This window comes from Enhydra lutris, unplaced genomic scaffold (assembly GCF_002288905.1).
Source record: "Enhydra lutris kenyoni isolate GAN:26980312 unplaced genomic scaffold, ASM228890v2 scaffoldscaffold12, whole genome shotgun sequence".
NCBI classification, from domain to species: domain Eukaryota; kingdom Metazoa; phylum Chordata; class Mammalia; order Carnivora; family Mustelidae; genus Enhydra; species Enhydra lutris.
The window spans coordinates 79,951,087-79,964,297 of record NW_019154096.1 but is presented as its reverse complement, the minus strand read 5'-3'; positions in this window follow the sequence as shown (position 1 = coordinate 79,964,297).

The window sequence follows — 13,211 nt, the reverse complement described above, 5'->3', positions numbered from 1 at the left end:
ACCCGTGTGAAGTCAGTGCAAGTGAGATCTTGTGCCCAGCGTTCTTAGTCAGTCACAGAAATTCTTCTACTTTTCTAAACTTAAATTCTCTCCTCTGGTTCTCACTTGATAAACAGCTACAGGAGGAAGCCTGCCTGGTGGCTGCCAGAACCTGGGACTTCAGAGCCTGTCTTGCAGGTGATTTTCCATGAGGCAGGATGAGGCTGCAGAAAAGAAGCCTGGCTCCCCTCCCCAGCACGCAGGAGGCCCAGTTCCCCTTCTGGTGTGGAACATGGCTCGCATGGCCACTATGCCCAGACTTTTAATGCTTTGGGAAGAGGGGAATTTTGATCTTCTAAGATTTAAAACCTTTTTTATTAAAACTGTACCATAATTTACAAATGAGTAAAAATCCTCTTGTGTATATCATAGGAATCACAATACAAAAATATGTGCAAAATTTTGTAGTTGACCACCATACAAACCTATTTTAGGCCTGTGAATACTGTTTAGCACTGAACAGAGTATCACGTTTAGAATGTGGTTGGTAAGGACCTGCTTCAGGGAACAGAGACACTGGCTGGCGTACTGTCATGGTAAAATGAGTCCTAGTTCATGGTTGCATAAATTTACAATAAAGCTTTTTAAAATACAGTAAACAAATATATGATTTGATACACATATTTACAACTTGGTTTTCCTGAGCCTAAATGTAAATCCATTACTGTGTTAAAACACACAATCCATCTTAAGGTTTCAGTGATAGGGTGACGGTCCCTGTGGGTTGACGTCACCCTGCCGCCAAACCCACTCTGGCACACGCTCCTTCCCGACGTCCGGTGTGGTGTTGCCAAGCCGTGTAAGGCACGCGGGGTGTCCTGAAGGCTACGGGTTCTGCAAGAGCTGAGCACTTTAAGGAAGAGCCGCTGTCCTTCAGCCGCTGGGACTCCAGACCGTGGACACGGGGAAACGAGGTGCACACACACGCACATCCGTGTCATCCAGGGACCACAACTTCCGTGGATTTCTGGTGCAGAGAAATGAAAACATCTGTGTTGTTCTGGGCGTCGTGGGCACAGTGTGGCTGTGCGGGTAGCACAGGTCTGCTTCTTGGCTCCACAACAAGCATTTCTGGCAACTTCTGGTCCGTCCTCTGGTTCTATGAGAGAGTGTGGTGCCGACGCGCAGGTGTCCCGTTGGAGGAGTTTGCACTAACGAGCCCAGAAACTTTCAGGAAATTCAGTGCAGCCCACTGGTTTATATACTCCAGGATTTAGAAGAGTGCGTCATGTAGAATACCTGAATTCTTCAGCTGCCCACTGGACTAGCAGGAACCAGTGACAAATCCTCCTATCCTCTTTTTGCTTGCTTGCTTGCTTTGTTTTTTGTTTTTTGTTTTTTTTTTTTTTTTTTTTTGCAAAAGCCCAGTCCCAAATTGCTGGATTTGGTGATTGGATGAAGAGAAGAGAAGATGCCTGGGATACATGAATAGAAGACGTGATCTCTATGGACAAGAGCTGACATCGCAGCCCCAGCGGCCTCCAGGAACGTGGCAAGGGGACAGACGCGGTTTGGTGCATGGAATATTACTTAAAACATTCACTGAGCCATTTTCACTGTGCACTTTTACATTTAAACAACAACTTGGTAAGCACTGGTCCAGATCTCCACGCTTCTCTGTCCCGCAGAGTTTGGCCTTTTCAAATTACAGAACCATGATGAGACTGCCGTGTGTGTGGATGGCCTAGGACGTGCTCCAGACAGTTGTACAACGTGCAAAATCATGATGATCCAAATGAACACGGGAAATGTGGGTTTGGGTTTTGAATGCACTTCGTTAGCTCCTGAATGGCCAGCCCGCTCGGTGGCTGATCGGGCGGTGGCCTGAGCCTCGCTGCCCGGAGTTTCCGGACGCCTGCATCCCACGCTCCAGCCAGCCCCAGCCTGGGCGTCTCCACAGCTGCGCGGCAGCTTTATGAGCTCGACTACCGTTTGCCATTCGGTTCTGAGCACGACGTGTGATGAGAGGATGGAGTCACTGGGATGAGACAGAACCACGCACAGAGGACGGAGCAAGATTCCTGACGTGGTCTGCAGAGCCCTGTGGTGGGCGCAGGGGCAACGGACTCACCTGCACCTTGCCCAGTGCGTGTGTAACTGTGGCTCTCATGACCACGGAAAGGACGGGTCCTTCCCCGGGCGAGTGTGGGTTAGTGATGCAGCAATGCACTGGCCAGTGGAAATCCCGCGCCCACTGAAGAGAAGCCTGTCTGTCCAATCTTGTCAGCTCTCCCCGATTTCAGCCTGGGGCATTAGCTCAGCCTGGCACCAGCCGTGTGCACCAGAACTGAGCGTGTCTTCCGAAGCACATAGAAAAAGAGCCTGACGCTTGCAGAAGCGGTCACACATCCCTCCGGCCCCGCAGAAATGCGGTTCGCTTCCCTTTCGTGCCCCGTTGTTCGTTACACTCTCACCAGGCTGCGGGTGTCACCACACAGCTCGTCAACCTCCAGGCGCCCCACAGGAGCTCAGATGTTGTCTCCCGCTTGAGCACGCACGACTGCATACACGGAGACTCCCGCACAGGCACGCGCACGCGCACACACTCACACACTGGCACCCCCGAAAGTGTGGCGTCGATGGAAGAGCCACTTCCCGCCCGGAAGTCGGGCTGTGTCCGGAAGACGTTCCCGGGCTGTGGGCCAGGGCACTCGGCAGGAAGGGAAGTCGGGCTCAACGCGGGCTTCACGGATGGGCTGTGTCCTCCCTGCAAAAGAGGGAAGACAAAAGCTTTACTCCGGTGGGAGCCACCGAGGCCCTGTGAGGCAAGGCTCGCAGCCGGGAAGGTCTGGAGAGACGCCCCGGGCAAGGGCGCTGATAGAACATGGGCTCTGCATGTGGCCGGATTCGAGGCTCCAGCAGCAGCTCCTGCTCCTCGGAGAGCCACAAAGACGAGTGCGGAGGTGGCCTCGGGGCTCCCGTGCCACGCCTGGCACAGCCGTCCGTCCAAATACCCAATGTGCACGACCTCTCACTGCGCACGCGGCGGGCCGCTGCCAGGCTCCCAATCTTACTACCTTTCACACCTTTACAGTTTAGAATGAGTCGTGAAGGAGCTGCTGGGGCTCCTCCGCCCAAAGATGGGGTGCCCTGCCTCAGCCGTGGGGCAGGGGCGCCCAGGGCAGGACCCCTGGGCTTGCACACACCTTCCTAATCTAGGAGATGCTGCAGAGAATTCTTCTGGTTTGGGGTTTCTAACTTACCTGCTAAGAAGGAAGAGCACCCCCGCTCCTGCGGAAGGAAACTGGGTGGTCACATAAACCAACCCCCCAGCACACATCACAGCAGTCTCTGGATGACTGAAGTGACACATCGTCCTTTGTCTCTTCAATCGGGTTCACGTCTAAGCAGATTTTCCTCTGGGCATCAATTTCCAGGATGTTAGAGATGAAGGGCCGGCCCAGCCCTGCCAGTTTGCAGACGGAAAAGCTGAAGCCCCACGATATCTGGTCTTGGGACCCCACCCCCAACAACCAAGGTCACACTTCCAGGCCAACCAGAGCCAGGGCCCCTGACCACCTGCTCGCCAGCCCTCCCCGCCATGGCCCTGCTTCTCTGAGCTAAGACAGTAACTGTCTATGGCATGAACTTTGCACAAACACAAAAAACATCTGATGGAAAATAATGTGCAGAATCCTAAAAACCTCACTCTCTAAAGGGAAGGAACGAGACAATGGCATTGGTCGCCTGCGGGAGCTTGATGCCCTTGCCTGAGCGGGTCCTGCCCCACTGTGCTAACACAGGCCACACACTACTGCTGTCTCCAGAAGGGGTGACTCTGCCCTCGTCCGTGAGCACAGCACCCGGCCCCCACACTCGTCCGCACACACTCAGAGGCATGGTTCTGCTTTCAGGATTCCCAGCTTCCCAAGCAGCTTCTGCCTCCCGGGCCCACCTCCTCTGGGGGACATGGTGTTCCCCGCCCCTCCCTTTTCTGACCACAGGCCCAACTTCATGACTGTCCGCACAGCCCATGAGCTTCTCCAAGTTGGAGCCATAAAAGCCCGGAGACAGGTGAGTGTGAGATCATCTCGTGGGAATGACCTTGGTCTCATGGCCCCCTGTGGCATCCACGGGGCCCTCTCAGTGCCCCACCAAGCCCCTGGCCCAGAGCTAGGGCAGAGCCCCGAGTGTCTCCGTGAGCAGGAGCTGAAGCTGCTGTTGGTAGGAGGGCCCGCTGGCAAGGTCAGCCCTTGACTGGCCTCTGGGAGCCTCGCCTGTGATGCTCTCCCCGCAGGGCAAGTGGGTGCAGGTGGGCTGACCGTGATAGCTCCTACAGAAGATGTGACAAGTGGCAAACACCTGTTTCTGGGCGCCTGATGGTCTCGTGCACACAGATGGTGCCTTCTTGCTGCTGGGGAGGGGTGAGCTCCGTGTGGCCCCCACGGGAGGCCGAGGGCACAGGAAAGGTGTTCCTGGATCCCCCCAGACCGAGTCTTCAGGATCGCAGGTCCACTGTGCAGCCTGATCACGTCGCTGAGGTAAGTCTCAGCCCTGGGACCCCCGTGCGCCGGGTCCTGATTCCTGGTGACTCACAGAGAACATGGGTGTCTTGGAGATGCCCGGACACTCTGCTTCCCGGTGCAGGGACCTGCGGGAGACTGTGCGGCCATGGGAGGAGGAGACGTGGTGTCGGGCCTCCAGGGGCACATCTGTTCCTTTGCTTGGCTGTTCCTGTGGCAAACGTCTGAGTGTGTCTTAGGGGTCAGGTACCACGGAGGGCACACAGGCTCGCCAAGGACGCCACAGGGAGCAGGCCGGGACACCTCCACAGCACGTTGTTCCTCTGAGGTCACACATCAGACGAGAAAAGTCCAGCACATGGACAGGAACGCAGCTGAGTGTCGTGTGGCGGGAGAGACACTGGACAGGGGAGGAACTCCCGGCACAGGGCGGGGCTGGCGAGGGCACCCCCAGAGCTGCTCAGAGCTCAGGGGACAGAGCCCGGAGCATGAACACTTGCCCTGTGATGGGGGTGACGTCCCCGCCAGGGCAGGCACCGACGGCCACAGCCTTGCCCCTCCTTCTGAAGGGAGCACTTAGGGCAGATTCTCACAGCGGGCTGCGCTAAGGGACTGTGATAAAATACAGGAACAGGCAGATAACCGAAGCCATGACAAGCTCTCACTGCCTAAATGCCGAGATGAGCAGAAGAGGGTGAGAGGACAAGAGGGTGGCTGGCTGGACCCCCGCCCTGCAGGCAGCAGGCATTTTCACGCAGACACCCAACCCAACAGACACGATGAGGGCAGAGCCTCAGGGAAGGCTGCCAATGGGACCCCATGGGTGACGCCATGGGTAACACACAGAATCGTACATATGGGTTAGGAAACAGTATTCTGATTAATGTCAAAATAGAGCCCGCGTAACAGGCTCCCACCATCTGTGTTTGTGCTGGGAATTCCCGCTGGGATCTCCACTGTTGGGAAACAGAAAGCAGTTGGCAAAGGAGACAACGTCTTCCTGGGGTCGGAGGAGCCCCCGGGGATGGGTACCAGCTGCAGATGGTGAGAGCCAAGGGAAAGCCCGGACCCGCACCTCGCCAGGGTTTCCAGAAACGCACATGAGACGAGGAAAGCCAGGCCCATGCGGGGTGGTGACAGCCACCTCCGCAGACACCCTGCAGCCCTGTCCTTGCTCTCTATCCCCAAGCCCCACCCCGACTTCCTGTACTACAGGCCCAGGAGAACCTGCACACGTGCACACAGCATCCACTTTGAGGCGGAAAACAGAACCTTCCCACATAAGCTGTGTGTCTGGGAAAGTGTAGCCAAACGTTTCCAACCAGAGACAAACAACAAAACTAACTGTGCTTGGAGTAAAGGTCTTTTTCCCCAAAGCTCTGACTTGGAGAAATATCAGGAAATAGAGGGCCTCACTCAGAACCAGCTACGCTTCCCTGCTTCCAGGTCCCTGCAGGCCTTCCGGCAACCCCGCAGACAGTGGCCCAGCCCGGTGGGTGCCAGCATGGCCATGAGTCCCTGCCCGCCCTGGCATCTGTGAGACCCTCCCCAGCACACAGAGCAGAGCCCGGGGGAGGCCCAGCATGGAGCTGGGCCGGTCCTTGCCCTCGGGCGCCATCCGCATTCGTGCCACGCCCCGCTCTGGCTGTCCTCCTGTGGCTTTGACTCAGAGGCAGCCTGGTGAGCACACAGGAAAGGCAGCGGCCCCGTCACAGAGCAGCTCACTGGTGAGGGTGTGGCCCCGGGGCCCTTGAAGGCTGCGACGGTTAATTTCCTGCATGAACTCGATGGCCCACCGGTGCCCAGGCCTTTGCTAACATTAACCTGAGTGTGTCTGCGAGGGTGCTTCTGGAGGTGGCCAGCATCTGCATCCACAGGCTGAATAAAGCAGATCGGTGGCCCCGTGCCGGTGGGCCTCGCCCAATCAGGTGAAGGAAAGCCCACCCGAACAAAAGGGTGGATAAGAGGGAGACCCCCCGCCTGACTGTGCGCCACGACAGTGGCTTTTCTGGCCTCTGGCTTGGCTGCATCAAGGGCTCCCCTTGGATGGGAATTTATGGTGTCAGCTGGGACCCGTGCGCTCAGGCTGCCTTGGTGCCCACGGCCCCACTGGGTCCGCAGCCTGTAGGACGCAGGTGTCCGTTCCTGCGCCAGCCGGGTCGTCACGAAAACTCCCTCCACGGACGGGCCAATGGAGACAGACACAGACACACATCCCGCCGGTCCCGGGGCTCCGGGAACCCCGACCAGGACAGCGCCTTACCGGCAGACTCCCACACCTTGAGGCCGGGGCGGACAGAGGTCACCTCACCTGGTGCGGCCGCGTCCCTCGGGGCAGTGGCAGGAGTCGAGCCCAGGCCTGCTGGCTCCGTGCCATCACCACGTCTCCTGCTGGCGGCTCTCCCCGAGCCCCAGGCAGACGGCCGCGGCTGGCATGGCGGCTGAGCCACTGACGCAGCTGCAAGTGGGCCTGGAGGCCGTGAAGTCCCTGAATGTCCCGGGAAAACCCGCAGCCAAGACAGAAAATGCTCGCTCGCAGCCCCAGGACCAGGAGGGGTCGATGTCCCTGTGGAGGGGCCTCCGGGCCAGAATCCCAGCGGGCACCAGCGTGGGGCCTGCGCCCTGTGGCCTCAGTACCTGCGGGCTGCCCAAGAGAGCGGAGTCCAGGCCGGCCCCGCCCTGGCCCTGGGCTCTCCGGGGTGCGCCGTGGCGGGGGCCCCTCTCAAGCTGGAAGGCCGTTTCTGTGGCGTTGAGTTCCTGCGTCTTCTCCTGTGGCCTTCCTCCACCGGGGCTGACAGGGACCCCTGGTCCGCTGACCTAATGACCTTGGTGGTCGGGCAAACTAGACCATTTGGCCTAGAGGGGAACGGACGCCAAGCCAGCAGAGATGGATGCCGGGACCAGAGTGGGGACGGGCAGTGAGCCCCGCTGGACAGGACAGCACAGGAGGCCCCCTTATCTCAGTTGCTGAGGCACTGGCCTGGCACTACTTCTCAACCTCCCTCCTAAGCTCGGTCCACCGCAGGCTTGTGGGATGGGGACGTGGGGAGGGGGCACCACAGAGGCTCCAGAGGCTCCAGAGCTGGAGTCACAGAGCAGCCCTGCCAGAGGGCTCAGCTGGGTCTCCCTCACAGGCCGCGCAAAGCCAGAGGCTCCAGGGCCTCCCAGCAGGCCCTTTGCCGTCTGTCCACATTGCCGTGTGTCTCAGACGGATCCGCCAATGGTAAGTGAGGCCTCGGCCCCTCGGGACCAACGTCCCCCAGCCCCCAGGACACACACCACACACACACCGTGCACAGGCATGCACACGGGCTCACACCCATGCGCACAACTTCTGCCTCATTCTCCAGTGGTTCTGGGTCTTGTTTCCAGCCAAGGTTGCAGGCCGTTGCCCCCGCAGCCCTGGAAGGGGCCATCGCACTGTCGTTTCCGACTCCACCTTCTCTAATACGGTGTCTGTTACTAATGGGTTCACGGCCATTCCAGTGAAGGGACCCGTTACTGCTGTCACCGAGATGGTGACGTTCCGGATGACCAGACAGCTGGTTGCTGGCCCCGAGCCGCGGGCTGGGAAGACGACAGCGCGCCCGGCCGGGGAGGGGAGGGCGCAGCTGCGGCCGCTCTTCCATGGAGACCGCGAGCGAGTCTCGCAAGGTCAGCGCGAGCCTTCCACGACAAGGTGAAAACAAAGTCTAAGCAAAGAGCAAAAATAAATTGCTCTGAACGCAGTGTGAACCAGAAGCGACTTTGGGGGTGCGCCCTCGGGCTAGGCTTCAGGCTCGGATGACCCCGTGTCCCGATGCTGAGGTAGACGCGCAGAGGCTCTCTCCACCCACGAGCTTCCCAATAGCAAGCCCCAGGCATCCGGCAGGAGGTCCCAGGGAGGTCGCGACACGGCGAACGCCCGACAAACTGTGGCTCTCAGCACAAGGGCAGGAGGCGCACAGTGCGTCCAAAAGCGCATAAGGTGTGACGCCGCCCTACATAGCGACTCGCGCGACCACGACACGATGCCTTTGACAGACACAGGCGTCCGGCACAAAGCTCCGCACAGGGCCGCTGTGCCGGGACCCAGACGGCAGCCGCCACGGGGGAAGGGGGCAGGGAGGAGCCAGGGGTTGGACCTAGAAGTCAGTGTGTCCACAGAGGTCACAGGGAACAGAACGGTTGCTGGGACATTCCGGGGCCCGTGGCAAGACTGGGGCAGGAACCAGTCCGGGAACCAGCCAATTCTGCGCACCGGCAGTGACCTCCTAGCGAGCTTATTCTGACACACAAGTGTGGCCACACCGTGGCTTCACGTAAAAGGGAGTTCGCACGGGCTTCTCACCCACCATTGGGCAGGCACACGTCTGACGGCTCCGGTCCCGTCCCTCTTCGTGTCCACCTGGGGTAGAGGTTGACCTCCAACTCCACCATGCTCCCTGGCAGGGCTGGCGGCCGGGGAGGGTCCCGTGGGAGCACAGCAGGTGCCGAGGTGTCTAGGGGGCTCTCCTACCTCGGCAGGGGCCCTGTCCCTGCTCCCAAGACGGACAGGCAGCCCCTGAGAGCAGCGACCCTCCAACCTCAGCCACCACTCCCGGGAACAAAAGCCTCAGAGAGCTGCCTGCTCGCGCTCGGATGAGCCTTGTCCTGCCCCTCGCTCTGTCGACGGACCAGTAAATGAGCCACTCTGAAGAAGAAGATGGCACTGGGTTATCATGGAGAATCTACAGGTATAGACAGATATTTTTTTAAAATGCAGTTTCTTGTTCTATACGCACACAACGCTCGTTCACTGTGGACGGACTGTGAGCGAGCGAGGCTTCTCCCTGCATTTCAAGGACAACGACACGGCCGTCCTTTGTGGCCCACCTGGGAGGCTGCACAGAGTTAGCGATCTACGCCAGGCTTGGGAAGTGAGCAGCTGCTCACTGGCAGCCATAAATCTGGGTCTGCTGTGACAGTTAATGTCTCACACGTCCGGCCTGCAGACCCGGAGCAGGGCAGGCACGGTCCCTGGAGATCTGGCCTCCACCCTGGGAACCAGCGGGGACCAGGCACGGCCAGCACAGCGCGGGGGGATGGATGCGTGGATGGCTAGATGATGGACAGACACTGGACAGATGGCTAGCAGTCAGCAGTTCTGTCCCCCAGAGCTGGGGGACACTGTAGCCAGGACAGGACTTGAACCAGCCAAACAGATCTGTGGAGAGCTCTTCACGAAGGGCTGGACGGAGCAAGGGATGGATGACTGCAGGAGAAACACGTGCTTTGACCCATACCATGCCCCGTGTGCAAAAAAGGACTTGGAACCAGTCTTGGATGTAAATGCCAGACATCAAGCCATGCGATTCTAGAAGGAAACGTGGCAGAAAACACCAGTGATTTGAATGAGGCAAAGTTTTCTTAGGTCCAACACTAAGGGGTTGGGTGAGGGTGGGGTGACTGCAGCGGTGACTGCGGGGGACACGAGACGGAGTTGAGGCTGGTGGAACAGTCCTGCATCAGCACTGTGCGGGGCACACGCATGTGCCGAAGCCCAGAGAACTGCAGGGCCCGGACAGTGAACTTTACGGAGTGTAAACAAAACAAAAGTCAGCATGTGGGAAGGGGGACGGGAACACAAGCGGGGACAAATGGGCGGCACAGCCACACTGGGAGAGAAGGGGGAGAAGACAGCTGAGCCAAGTCACGTCGGGAAACAGTATCTGTCTGGATGCCACAGGCTGAAGAGTAAAGGCTGTGAACAGGGTCACCCGAGCTGGCAGACGTCCCCACGGTCAGCGGCTGTGAAGCTGTTCCACATTACACTGGGGCTGAGCACAGTGGGAGCCAAAGAAAGGGGTCAGAGATGATGGGGGGCTGGATCTGGACTTGTTAGCCTGGAACTGGACGTATCAGTTATGAACTCACAGTTTTATAACAGATGAGTAATAGATAGTTGATAGATGGATAAATAGATAGACAGACGATGGATGGATGGATGGGTGATGGACAGATGGATAGATGGATGGACAGATGGATGATGGACACACGTATGGACAGATGATAGACAGATGGATGATAAATGGGTGGATGATGGACAGATGGAGGGTAGACCGACAGATGGACGCAGAAATATGCATAGGCGTGTGCGTGTTCCTGAGGACGTCCATGCTCCTCCCCTAAGTCGGCCTAGAGATAGTGCCACAGCCCCTGCCCCAGGGCAAGGGGCACATCCAGCACCCAGCGAAGTCAGTTCCTAAACACCATCCTGCAACAGGAGGAAGACACTCCTCGGGACAAGGACACTACAAGCCCAGCCTGAGGTGGCAGAAATTAGGAACACGCTCACTCAACAGACAGGGCGCGTCAGGGGACGCAGGAGTCCCATGAACACGTGCTCCATGGCTCAGGCCAGGAAGGTAACTAGTGACGGCGTCGGGCTGTAGCCCGCAGAATAAACTAAATGTGCCCAAGTCCACAATGGCATGAATAACCAAAGAAACGAACGATAGGACAGGGACGGGTTTTCTTCAGAGGATGGAAGAACACAGCAGCGACGGGGGCCCAGGAAACCCGTGAGGGCCTGGCGGCCACCACGGCCGCACAAAGGCTGCTGAGGGGTGCCAAGCTCAGTGCCCAAAAGCCTGTGGAGAAACAGGACGTCTGCGGCCTCCGGGGTCTCTCCCCATGTGGTCACCAGCTGGGACACCGCGGTGGCAGAGCCCGGCAGGCGCTGCCGTCACCCAGAGATCAAGCGTAGCGTCACCCGTGCTACAATGTATGGACGTGCTTGCTCTCGGCCGTGGCCCTGGGGCTGCCCCCGGCTGTCAGAGGAAGAGCTGGGCCCAGGGTCCCGCGCACGGCCTGGCAGGCGGTCGGAGCCCCTGTCTCCGATGCTGCGTCAGGCCAGACTGGTGCCCCGCCTCAGACATTTGTCTCTACCTTGGTGATTGTTCAAGAATGCTCCCCCTGAAGCCCGGGCAGCTGGGCAGAGGGGAGGCGTGCTTCCCTCCGGGCCTGCACACCATTAGGGGTTTCTGACATCTACGAGGGGACAGCCCTGCAGTGTTCCTGCTGCTGCCGCTGCACCCCACCAGCCCCGAAGGAAGGGCGCCCCAGTGTGTGCTCCCTGGGAGCCCCATCTAGGCCCTGAGGCCACCAAGGGCCAGCCTGAAGGCCCTGTTCCCTGGGGCCGCTGCATCTGCCCAGCACCTGCTCCCAGAGTCTCTGCTCTCCTGGTTCTAGATCCCCCTGCAGGAAGGACCTGCTCACAGCTCCGGGGCATCCGCAGCCCCGTGTGGGGCCACCACGGCCGACATGCAGTCAAGGACACGTGGACGGTTTGGCCTCCAGCAACACCTCACTCAGGAGACTCTGCTGGAAACAGAGGCCTCAGCCCTGGAGCACCCCTCCTGGGCCCAACCCTCCCGTGGCCTTCTAGCCTGGGGGGCAGGGTGGGAGACAGGCAGGGAGAGGAGTGAGGGGCAGGGAGGCCAAACTCCTGACTGTGCCTGAAGGAGAGGGGGCCTGGGGGCCACAGCTCAGGAGAAGGAGACGTCCCTTTCCTGGAGTTTTGGGGGCTCAGGGTGGGCAGGGCTGGCCAGCAGACCCCACAGGGGCTGGAGCTCATTGGGACAGTTCTTCCCTGCTGGGAGATGAGGCCACCCTTGAACCTTGAAACTCAGGGACGCTCAGAGGTCTGGGGGAAGTGTCCTGGATCTGGGCAAGGAGCCCACAGAGGTTCAGCCCCTGAGGGCCCCTAAGGAGCCCACAGAGGGACGTCCCCGATCAGGGAGCAGATTCTGGTCCAGGGTGGTGGTGAGAAGTGGGCTTGGACAGTCACCCAGGGCTCCCGCTGCAGGGCAGGTCCCAGCAGACTGACAAGGATCCCAAACAGTGGGGAGGGAAAATGTGTCTCCAAGATGGACCAGGGCACTCACCTGCTCCCCACCTGGATGTCGGGCTCCCTTGTCATATCCGCAGGACTCCAGGTGCATGGCTGCCCTCGTGTGGGCGTGGCCCTCGAGCCCCATTCAGCTTGTCTACAGCTCACGGCCTCCAGGTGGTTGTGGGGGGCAGTGTGCCAGGTGCCCGGGGCCCACAGGGCCTGGGGCTCTGCATTCCAGGAAAGCCAGGCCCCTCTCCAGTGGGTTGGGGCGCTCGCTCGTCCCACCTCCCACCGTCATGCTCCTCAGTCTCTGGTCGGTTCTACCACGTTCCTCCATGCGGCTCAGGGCGGGCTAGCAGCCGGTGATGGCACGGTACGTGCAGGAGTCACGCCAGCTCCCGAGGCAACAGCATCTTCAAACCAGGCAGGGACGTGCCGGCCAGCAGGTGCGCAGGACCCAGCGAGTGGGTCTTCACAGGCCACCTGCGGGACCAGGGGAAGCCGTCCTTGGAACGTGCCCTGTGACCCACCTGGGCTTCCCTGGATGGAGGTCACCGCTGTGGCCACAGGCTTCCCTGCGTCCACTCTGGGCTGCCTGTGTTCTTCCCGATGGGTTCGTCCGAGCTTTGTGCACGATTGAGGAGCGGGTGTGGGGGGTGTCGGCTTGTGGGCGGCCCTGCACAGAAGCAGCTCTCAGCACCTGCTCAGCAGGGAACGTGTGCATCCTTGTCACCGGGATCAGGAGGCTGTGTCCCGAGGGGGGACCCAGGGTCCAGCAGCCAGGATCAGGCCGCTCCCAGAGGAGCCCCAGTCAAGAAACAAGTTCTGAGTCTGGATCAGCAGAGCGGACCGGT